The sequence below is a fragment of the Balaenoptera acutorostrata genome, chromosome 19 (genome assembly GCF_949987535.1).
Source record: "Balaenoptera acutorostrata chromosome 19, mBalAcu1.1, whole genome shotgun sequence".
NCBI classification, from domain to species: domain Eukaryota; kingdom Metazoa; phylum Chordata; class Mammalia; order Artiodactyla; family Balaenopteridae; genus Balaenoptera; species Balaenoptera acutorostrata.
This window is the reverse complement of record NC_080082.1, coordinates 66131139-66141000: the sequence shown is the minus strand read 5'-3', so window position 1 is coordinate 66141000 and position 9862 is coordinate 66131139. Positions and strand designations below refer to the sequence as shown.

Here is a 9862-nt window from a genome sequence, read left to right as displayed (position 1 = left end):
TATTAGCTTCTGCCACCAGTGGACACATTTTGTGTCTGAATGACTAGAAATGATATGTGCATTTGGATCTCTGTCCTCTGGGAGCTTCTGCAATGATATGTTTAGTCTCAGGGAGCATGATGAAGTTCACAGGGTCTGAACTAATACATCTCCAACCTTGGATGAACGTCTGCAGGCAACACAACATCCCCCAGAAACCCTGAGTTCTACCCCTTAAGAATGGACAAGTCCCTGGGACTTCCCTGGTGGCACGGTGGTTTAGAATCCACCTGCCAATGCAAGGGACATGGGATCGATCCCTGGTCTGGGACGATCCCACATGCTGCGGAGCAACTAAGCCCATGCGCCACAGCTATTGAGCCTGCACTCTAGAGCCCGTGCTCTGCAGCAAGAGAAACCACCGCAATGAGAAGCCTGCGCACCCCAAGCAGCCAAAAATAAAAATAAATAAATTTATTTTTTTAAAAAAAGGACAAGCGCCTTCTAAGTCCTTTGGCCCGCTGACTCCATTTCCCAGCGCCCCTCAGGGGTCTAGGATTGCCAGTAGTCCACGCGCGGGTTACCCCAAGTGTGGGAACTACATTACTCAGAATACTCTGCGTCGATCGGCAGCCTTGCTGAGCCAATGAAGGCTCAGAACAGAGGCGTTTCCGTGAGGGTTGCCTAGCGTGGGGCGGGACTTCCGGCGTCCTCCTCCGGGCGGTCATTTTGGCTGCTCGGGTGTGTTCTTACGGGCAGAAGTTCTGGAGCGTTTAGTGGGGCCGACGGGACAGGACCGAGAAAGCGACGGGGCAGTCGTTGTTCCCGCTGCACAAAGGCGAGTCTGAGGCTCGGCCGCGGCGCCGCCCGAGATGATCCGCACCAGGGCCGGTTTAAGAACCGCCGGCCCGCTCCTGGCCCCGCTCCGCCCACAGGCCTGGATGGCTGCGGCCGCTCGGAGGGACCCGCCTCAGGTAAACGCTCGTCCTCGGGCCCTCACCCCACCAGACACTAAAGCCCCAAGTGCTCTCGTCCCTGCAGCCCAGGCCCCGGTGTCCAGGACGGTGAGGCGCTAGTATATGGGCTCCTGTTTCTGACAGGGGTTAACACCTCAGCTTTCCTGTTTAATTTTACTGTCGGGGGTGTGATTAGATGTGGGAGAGGGTTACAGGCACAGGAACCGGCATGTACAAAGGCTTGGAGTTGCGACTGAGCCGTGAGGATTCGGAAAACCTGGGCTCCGTTGTGCCTAGCGAGGAACAAAGTTTGAGGTGGAGTCGCGCCTGGAATAGCAGGCTGAGGCCTCTGCCTATATTCTCAGAACTCTGAGCACTGCGGAAAATTTTAAACTAAGGGGGGACACAAGCTACATTAGGCTTTTAAAAGTTTCCCAAAGGCTGTTCAACAGAGGAACAGACTGAAGGAGGAGAATGAAGCATTTGGGCACCAGGAGGTTGGATCTTCGTTCAAGCACACAGAGCTAGTAAGGTGAGACACTGAGGCACGGAGGTTAGGCATCCAGCCCTAGTTCACCAGGCTCAAGGGCCAGGCGTGGGCACACAGGGGCCTGAACCCACTGAAACCTGACATGGTTATATTCATTCATCTGTAACCTGTCTCTTAAAACATGGCTGCAGAAGCGCTTATGGGACCTATACCGGTACGTGTAGAGTGTCCCAGCCCCTTACTGTTCCCTACCCCCACCCATATATTCTCTGTATTGTGGTGTCGTGGTATTCGTTAAGGATCCAAGCTCAGGGTCCCGAGTCTACGAAGGATTATATGGAGGTATTTCCATTTCTGGCACCGAATGTAAATGGATGTGGAAAGGTTATCCCAGTACCAGGATGTAAAAATGTTTAGAGGTAGAGCTGAGTTGGGATCATTAAGATCTCCTTTCCATCAGGTGGGAAGAAGGAGCAGGAGGACAAGATTCGGGACTGGAATGGCTGCCTAAGAAGTTGGGTATCTATTCTGGAGGTGATAGGAAGTTTGGATCAGAGGAGGGGAATGATCTTACCTAGGTCTTTTAAAATTTTTTTTAATATTTTTAAATTTTTTTTTAAATTTTTTGTCTGTGTTGGGTCGTCATTGTTGTGCGCGGGCTTTCTCTAGTTGCGGTGAGCAGGGGCTACTCTTTGTTGCAGGGCGTGGGCTTCTCATTGCAGTGGCTTCTCTTTTTGCAGAACACGGGCTGTAGGCGCACGGGCTTCAGTAGCTGTGGCACGCGGGCTCAGTAGTTGTGGCTCTTGGGCTCTAGAGTGCAGGCTCAGTAGTTGTGGCGCACGGGCTTAGTTGCTCCGTGGCATGTGGGATCTTCCTGGACCAGGGCTTGAACCCATGTCCCCTGCATTGGCAGGCAGATTCTTAACTACTGCGCCACGAGGGAAGCCCCCCCTTTTTAAAAAAATAAATTTATTCATTTATTTATTTATGGCTGCATTGGGTCTTCATTGCTGCGTGCGGGCTTTCTCTGGTTGTGGCGAGCGGGGGCTACTCTTCACTGTGGTGCGCAGGCTTCTCATTGCGGTGGCTTCTCTTTGTTGCGGAGCATGGGCTGTAGGCATGTGGGCTTCAGTAGTTGTGGCACATGGGCTCAGTAGTTGTGGCTCACGGGGTTTAGTTGCTCCGCAGCATGTGGGATCTTCCTGGACCAGGGCTCGAACCCATGTCCCCTGCATTGGCAGGCGGATTCTTAACCACTGAGCCACCAGGGAAGTCCCTTACCTAGGTCTTAACAGGCTGCATATGGGTGCATAGTGGAGAACAGATTGTGAGACTGAGGGAAGAGGAAGGAAAACCAGGGTGGAGGCTATTATAGTAGGCCACTTGAGGGTTCATGGAACAGAGTGGTAGCTTAGAAGTGGCTGGATTCTGGATGTGTTTTTATTAAGGGTTATCTAGATTTCTTAATGTGGAAGGAAAGTGTCTTGTTCTGCTTGGGTTGCTATAACAAAATACCATAAGCTAGATGACATAAACACCAAGAGTTTATTTCTCACAGTTTTGGAGGCTAGAAGTCCAAGATCAGGATGCCTGCATGGTCAGGTTCAGATGAGGGCCTGCTTCCTGGTTCATAGACACCATCTTCTTACTGTGTCCTTACATGGTGGACAACAGAGAGAGGAGCAAGCTCTCTCGTGACATTTATAAGGGTGCTAAACCCATTCACGTGGGGCCTGCCTTCATGACCTCATCTAATCCTAATTTCCTCCCAAAGGCTCCAGCTCCTAATACCATGAAATTGGGAGGTTTTGTGTCAACTATGAATTTTGGGGGGACATAAACATTCAGTTTTATAACAGTGAGAGAGTGAAACAGAGGATTCAGAGATGAATCCAGGTGGTTTTTTTCCCCTGAAGTATTATATAATTGACTTCTATTAGTTTCAGTTGTACAGCATAGCAATTAGCTATTTTTGTACGTTACAAAATGATGACCATGATAAGTCTTGTTACTGTCTGTCACCATTCAAAGTTATTACAATATTATTGACTATGTTCCCTACGTTGTACATTACATCCCTGTGACTTACTTGTTTTGTACCCGGAAGTTTGTTTTGCGGTTACCCTGAGGTTTTGATACAGCAGTCTATATATATATATCGTTTTAAGTTGCTGGTCTCTTAATGTCAAATGCATTTCCAATATCCTGCATTTGTACTCTCTGCTTCTCATGATTGCTGGTTTTGATATCATATTTGTGTGTGGATGATTTCCTACTTTGACTGTATGTTTACCTTTACCGGTGAACTTTCCCATTTGTAATTTTCTTGTTTCTAGTCCTGGCCTTTTCTTCTAGAGAAGTTCCTTTAGCATTTGTTGTAAAGCTGGTTTGGTGATGCTGAATTCTCTTAGCTTTTGCTTGTCTGTAAAGCTTTTGACTTCTCCGTTGAATCTGAATGAGAGCCTTGCTGGGTAGAGTATTCTTGGTTGTAGGTTTTTCCCTTTTCTGACCTGCAGAGTTTCTGCTGGAAAATCAGCTGATAACCTTATGGGGATTCCCTTGTATATTATTTGTTGCTTTTCCCTTGTTGCTATTTTTTTTTTGGCTGCAGCTTGCAGGATCTTAGTTCCCCGACCAGGGATTGAACCTGGGCCACAACCATGAAAGGGCTGAGTCCTAACCATTGGACCACCAGGGAATTCCCAAGTTCTGTATATTTCAGTGATGTATTTATGGTTATATATGCTCTCAAAAGATGCTGAATTGTACATTAGAAAGAGTACATTTTGCAGTATATACTACACAAAATTAAGACAAAGGTCAGAGAGCTATTATTATTATTATTATTTTAAATAGGGTTGTCATGAAAGGACTCTAATGAAGACATTAGGCCGGTAACTTGAAAGGATTGCGCAGCAAGCACTCCATGTGGCTATTTGAGAACAAAGAAATTCAGGCAGAGAGATCTGAAATTATAAAGCTCTCTGGTGTTTGCTTAGGTAACATCAAAGTAGTCCCATTTGGTTTTGTTAAAAAACAGAATTCAGCCAAGTAAATTTTAAAGATCTTATTGGCTTTATTCAGTAATTCATGAATTGGGCAGCATCCCATCTAACGAATAGAAAGGAGCTCCGAAGAGCTATGAGAAAGTTATACTATAAAAGAGCTTATTGTTTGTGGTAAGGTTACCTTTCTTTAGGCAACGGCAGGCAGGGGTTTGTCAGGCAAATTACCTCACTAGTGCTGACCAGGTTAATTCCAGATTGACTTATTTAAGATCCGGTTTCGGGCTTCCCTGGTGGCGCAGTGGTTGAGAATCTGCCTGCTAATGCAGGAGACACGGGTTCGAGCCCTGGTCTGGGAAGATCCCACATGCCACGGAGCAGCTGGGCCCGTGAGCCACAGCTGTTGAGCCTGCGCGTCTGGAGCCTGTGCCCCGCAACGGGAGGGGCCGCGATAGTGAAAGGCCCGCGCACCGCGATGAAGAGCGGTCCCCGCACCGCGATGAAGAGTGGCCCCCACTTGCCGCAACTAGAGAAAGCCCTCGCACGAACCGAAGACCCAGCACAGCCAAAAATAAATAAATAAATAAATAAATAAATAAAATTTAAAAAATAAATAAATAAAAGGCTGCTAGTAAAAAAAAATTGTTTAAAAAAAAAAAAAGATTCGGTTTCTAGGGGAGGCTGAAACTGTAATTAAGTTAGGTGTTAAGTCTTGGTTTGGTGAGTGAAGCTCAGTTCAAGTGACTCCATTTTGGGCCAGTTTTCTCTTTTTTTTAACAATTTTTAAAAATTTAATTTTTATTTTATTTTTTAATATATTATTTATTTATTTATTTATTTGGTTGTGCTGGGTCTTAGTTGTGGCAGGCAGGCTCCTTAGTTGTGGCTCACCAGCTCCTTAGTTGTGGTATGTGGGCTCCTTAGTTGTGGCAGGTGGGCTCCCTAGTTGCAGTTAAAGGGCTCCTTAGTTGCAGCACGTGGGCTTTTTAGTTGCAGCAGGCGGGCTCCTTAGTTGCGGCCATGGGCTTCTTAGTTGCAGCACATGAGCTCCTTAGTTGTGGCATGCGAACTCTTAGCTGCAGCATGCATGTGGGATCTAGTTCCCTGACCAGGGATTGAACCCAGGCCCCCCTGCATTGGGAGCATGTAGTCTTAACCACTGTGCCACCAGGGAAGTCCCTTTAATTTTTATTTTATATTGGGGTATAGTTGATTAACAATGTTGTATTAGTTTCAGGTGTACAGCAAAGTGGCTCAGTTATACATACACATGTATCCATTCTTTTTCAGATTCTTTTCCCATATAGGTTATTATAGAATATTGAGTAGAGTTCCCTGTGCTATATAGTAGGTCCTTGATGGTTATCTATTTTAAATATAGTAGTGTGTATATGTTAATCCCAAACTCCTAATTTATCCCTCCCCCCACCCCCACCTTTCCCCTTTGGTAACCATAAGTTTGTTTTCAAAGTCTGTTTCTGTTTTGTAAATAAGTTCATTTGTATCATCTTTTTAGATTCCACATTTCAGTGATATCATATGATATTTGTCTTTCTCTGTCTGACTTCACTTAGTATGATAATCTCTGGGTCCATCCATGTTGCTGTAAATGGCATTATTTTGTTTTTTTTATGGCTGAGTAATATTCCATTATATGTTTACCACATTTTCTGTATCCATTCCTCTGTCATGGACATTTAGGTTGCTTCCATGTCTTGGCTATTGTAAACAGTGCTGCAGTGAACATTGGGGTACATGGGTGCATGTATCTCTTCTTTCTTCCTTCCTTCCTTCCTTCCCCCCTCCCTCCCTCCCTCCCTTCCTTCCTTTCTTCTTTTCTTCCTTCCTTCTTCAGCTTTCATGATCTCACTTCCCCCACCAGGAATTGAACACTTGCCATGGCAGGAATCCTAACCACTAGGCACCAGGGAACTCCCCTGCATGTATCTTCTCGAATTATGGTTTTCTCCAGATAAATGTCCAGGAGTGGGTTTTTAAACAATTTTAGGGAGAATACATTTTGTGAAACAAAAGTTGTCTTCTCAAATTTACAATATTTTGATTTGACATCCGTAATGATAGGGCTTTGGGAGATCTTTTTTTTTCTTTATACACAAACCACACTTCAATTTTAGATGGATGCAGTATCGTCTCCATGGTATATCATAAGCTGTTTGCAGCAGATGTCATAATTCCTATTTATATTTCTGACTGAAACTCTCCTTATACCACAACCACCAATTAGGGGAGTGGAATTGCATCCTACCCCAGTGACTGTTGGCACAGTTTCACTTACTGCCTGGAGCGTATGCTGGCTTAAAGAGAGAAGACTTTCAGAATCACCAGCTCAGGTCTCAGATACATTCTCTGCTCTTTAGAGATGTAAAGTCCTGGGTTCGACCATCACTGTTCTAAGATTTCAGTGTTCGCATTGACTAAAAAGACTCCACATGGAGATTTCCTTTATTAGCCTTACCACCTTCACTTAGTTGGGGAACATTCGGAAAATCTAGGATATCTTCCCCTGAACTGTCTTAATAATTATAAATATTTCAGTACTTTCAGGGAAAAGAGCTCAGTCATCATAGATCTGTCATTTAAAACTTCCCAAACCCTGCTCACAAATTTCACCTGAACTCCTGTGCACGTATGTTGTCCCCTGGACCAGCAGCCTTTTTCCATCTCCTGTTATTTTCCTCTCCAGATTGCAGTTCTTGGCTCAACATGTTTATTAAACTTCTGGCAAGGCCAGTAAAATCTTAATTGTTAGTTCATTAAGTTCCCCAGTATTACTCCCCTCTATCTTGATATTCTGCCCCTGCCCCCCTCAGAAAGAACAAAGAAATCACCATTTGAAAACACTTTCTGCTTTCTAACATAAAACAAATCATTTAACTCTAATGTCAGCTAAGGACCATGCCCCCATGTCTTAACTTCTCTGTGGGCTGGTTCTTTATCAAATCTCATGACTGGTGACCTGTTTATTACTGCTCTCTCTCTGGCTCTTTTTAAACTAACATTATAAACACTTATACCTTCTAAAAATAGTTTTTTCTGGGACTTCCCTGGTGGCACAGTGGTTAAGACACTGCTCCCAGTGCAGGGAGCCCAGGTTCAATCCCTGGCCAGGGAGCTAGATCCCATAGATTTGCTCAGCTAATGCAATGCTCAAATCCTAACTTTTAAAAAAAGTTGAGTAAAAGCAGAAAATTAAATCTCAAAATAAAATTTCAAAATTAACATTGAGCAATTAATTCTTAATAATGGAAGTGAAATAATTCACCCACATGCATGCAGCAACTAAGAGTTCACATGTCACAACTGGGGAGCCTGCCTGCTGCAACTAAGACCCGGCACAACTAAATGAATGAATGAATGAATAATTTTAAAAAATAAAAATAGTTTTTTCTCTCTTAGTGATCCAGTACATTTCCTGTTCTACTGTCTCTTTCACCTTTTACAACTGAACTTGTAAAGAGCATTTTTTTTCTCTCTTCCGATTACCTCAGCTATGTAGCTCTGCTCACTCAGGTTTGGTTTATTAGCCTCACACCTCCATCGTCATTAACAAACTCCTAAGTCCAATGGTAACTTCTAAGATTTTGTTTAAATGTCCTCTCAGAAGCTTTTGCCACAATTGACATTTTTATTCTTAATTTGAATTTGTTGGGTCCTCTTTTTCTCCCATCCCTTTAATATGGGACTGCCCAAGAGCTCAGTCATGTCTAAATTCTCAATCTTCACACACATTCTATTGTGATTTCATGCAGTGTCATGACTGTAAATAGCACTATAAGCCCCAAACTTGCAAGTGTACATCTCCATAACATACCTCACTTTGAAACTCCACAGTTATCTGTATAATAGACCTTTTCTTGGAATTCTAGTAGACATCACCAACTCAACATGTTAAAAAAAATTTCTCCTGAGCTTCTTTCCAATCCTTCCTGGTCATAGCTTTCCCTGTCTCAGTTGGTGCCAATTCTATTCTTCCATTTGCTGAGACATGCCAAAAATCTAGATATCCTTGATGCATTCTTTTTCTTACACCTCATATGCAGTCATAAGAAATCCTATTGGTTCTGCTCTCAAAATTTATCCAGAGTTCGACCACTTTCCATAACCACTTCTGCTGCCAGCCTGGTCAGAGCCAACATCCTTTCTTACCTGGATTTCTTCAACAGTAGTCTCTATGCTCCCACCCTTATTCTTCTGCAGTCTTTTCTCAGCTTACCAGACAACACGGCCTTTCAGCAGGTGAGATAGAAAATGTCAGTCTTTTGGTCAAAATTCTGTAATGACTACCATTTTCCTAAGAGAAAATTCAAAATCCTTACCAGGACCCTACGGAGCTTCGTGTTCCTTTCTGACCTCTCTCTCTGTTTTGTTTGTTTATTTATTTGTTTTTGTTGTTCTTGTTGTTTTGGCTGCGCCGCACTGCTTGTGGGATCTCAGTTCCCTGACCAGGGATTGAACCCAGGCCCCCTGAAGTGGAAGCGTGGAGTCCTACCCACTGGACCACCAGGGATTTCCCACTGACCTCCTCTCTTAAACTTTCTGCCTCACTCAACTGGTTTCATGTACATGGGCACCTGAGTTTGCCTGGGACATGACATGACCCTGGCTGTTTCTTTTGCTTGGATCATATGCCCAAAATATTCACATGGATTATTCCTTCACCTCTTTTCAAGTGTTGTCTAAAATATCCAACTGTCAATGAGGTCTCCCTTTACTAACATTTAATATTGCATCCCTTCCACTAATTGAGCTCCTTTTTTCTCCTAAGGTACCTTTATCTTATTATATATTGTATATTTTATTTTATTTTTTTTATAATTTTTTTTTTTTTTTTAAACCTTTGAATTGTACTTTTATTATTTATTTATTTATTTTTGGCTGTGTTGGGTCTTCGGTTCGTGCGAGGGCTTTCTCTGGTTACGGCAAGTGGGGGCCACTCTTCATCGCGGTGCGGGGACCGCTCTTCATCGCGGTGCGCGGGCCTTTCACTATCGCGGCCCCTCCCGTTGCGGGGCACAGGCTCCAGACGCGCAGGCTCAGTAGTTGTGGCTCACGGGCCCAGCTGCTCCGTGGCATGTGGGATCTTCCCAGACCAGGGCTCGAACCCGTGTCCCCTGCATTAGCAGGCAGATTCTCAACCACTGCGCCACCAGGGAAGCCCCTATTTTTTTAAAGTACCTTTTTAAAAAAATATTTATTATTTAATTTATTTTGTGCTGGGTCTTAGTTGTGGCACACAGGATCTTTGTTGAGGCATGCGGACTTCTTAGTTGTGGCATGCAGACTCTTAGTTGCACGTGCAGGCAGGATCTAGTTCCCTGACCAGGGATCGAACCCGAGCCCCCTGCATTGGGAGCACAGAGTCTTACCCACTGCACCACCATGAAAATCCCTGTTTATTTTAATTATTATCA

General features: G+C 44.3%; 1 protein-coding gene across 1 annotated transcript in view; it reads left to right on the top strand.

The window, feature by feature from the left end:
- Positions 1-699: 699 nt before the first annotated feature.
- The window catches only part of LOC103005707 (zinc finger protein 211-like), a 29420-nt gene continuing 20257 nt past the window's right edge, over positions 700-9862 (top strand). The window contains exon 1 of the mRNA XM_028164803.2: positions 700-953. The gene's annotated coding sequence lies outside the window, so the exon portion shown is untranslated. The remainder of the gene's footprint in view (positions 954-9862) is intronic.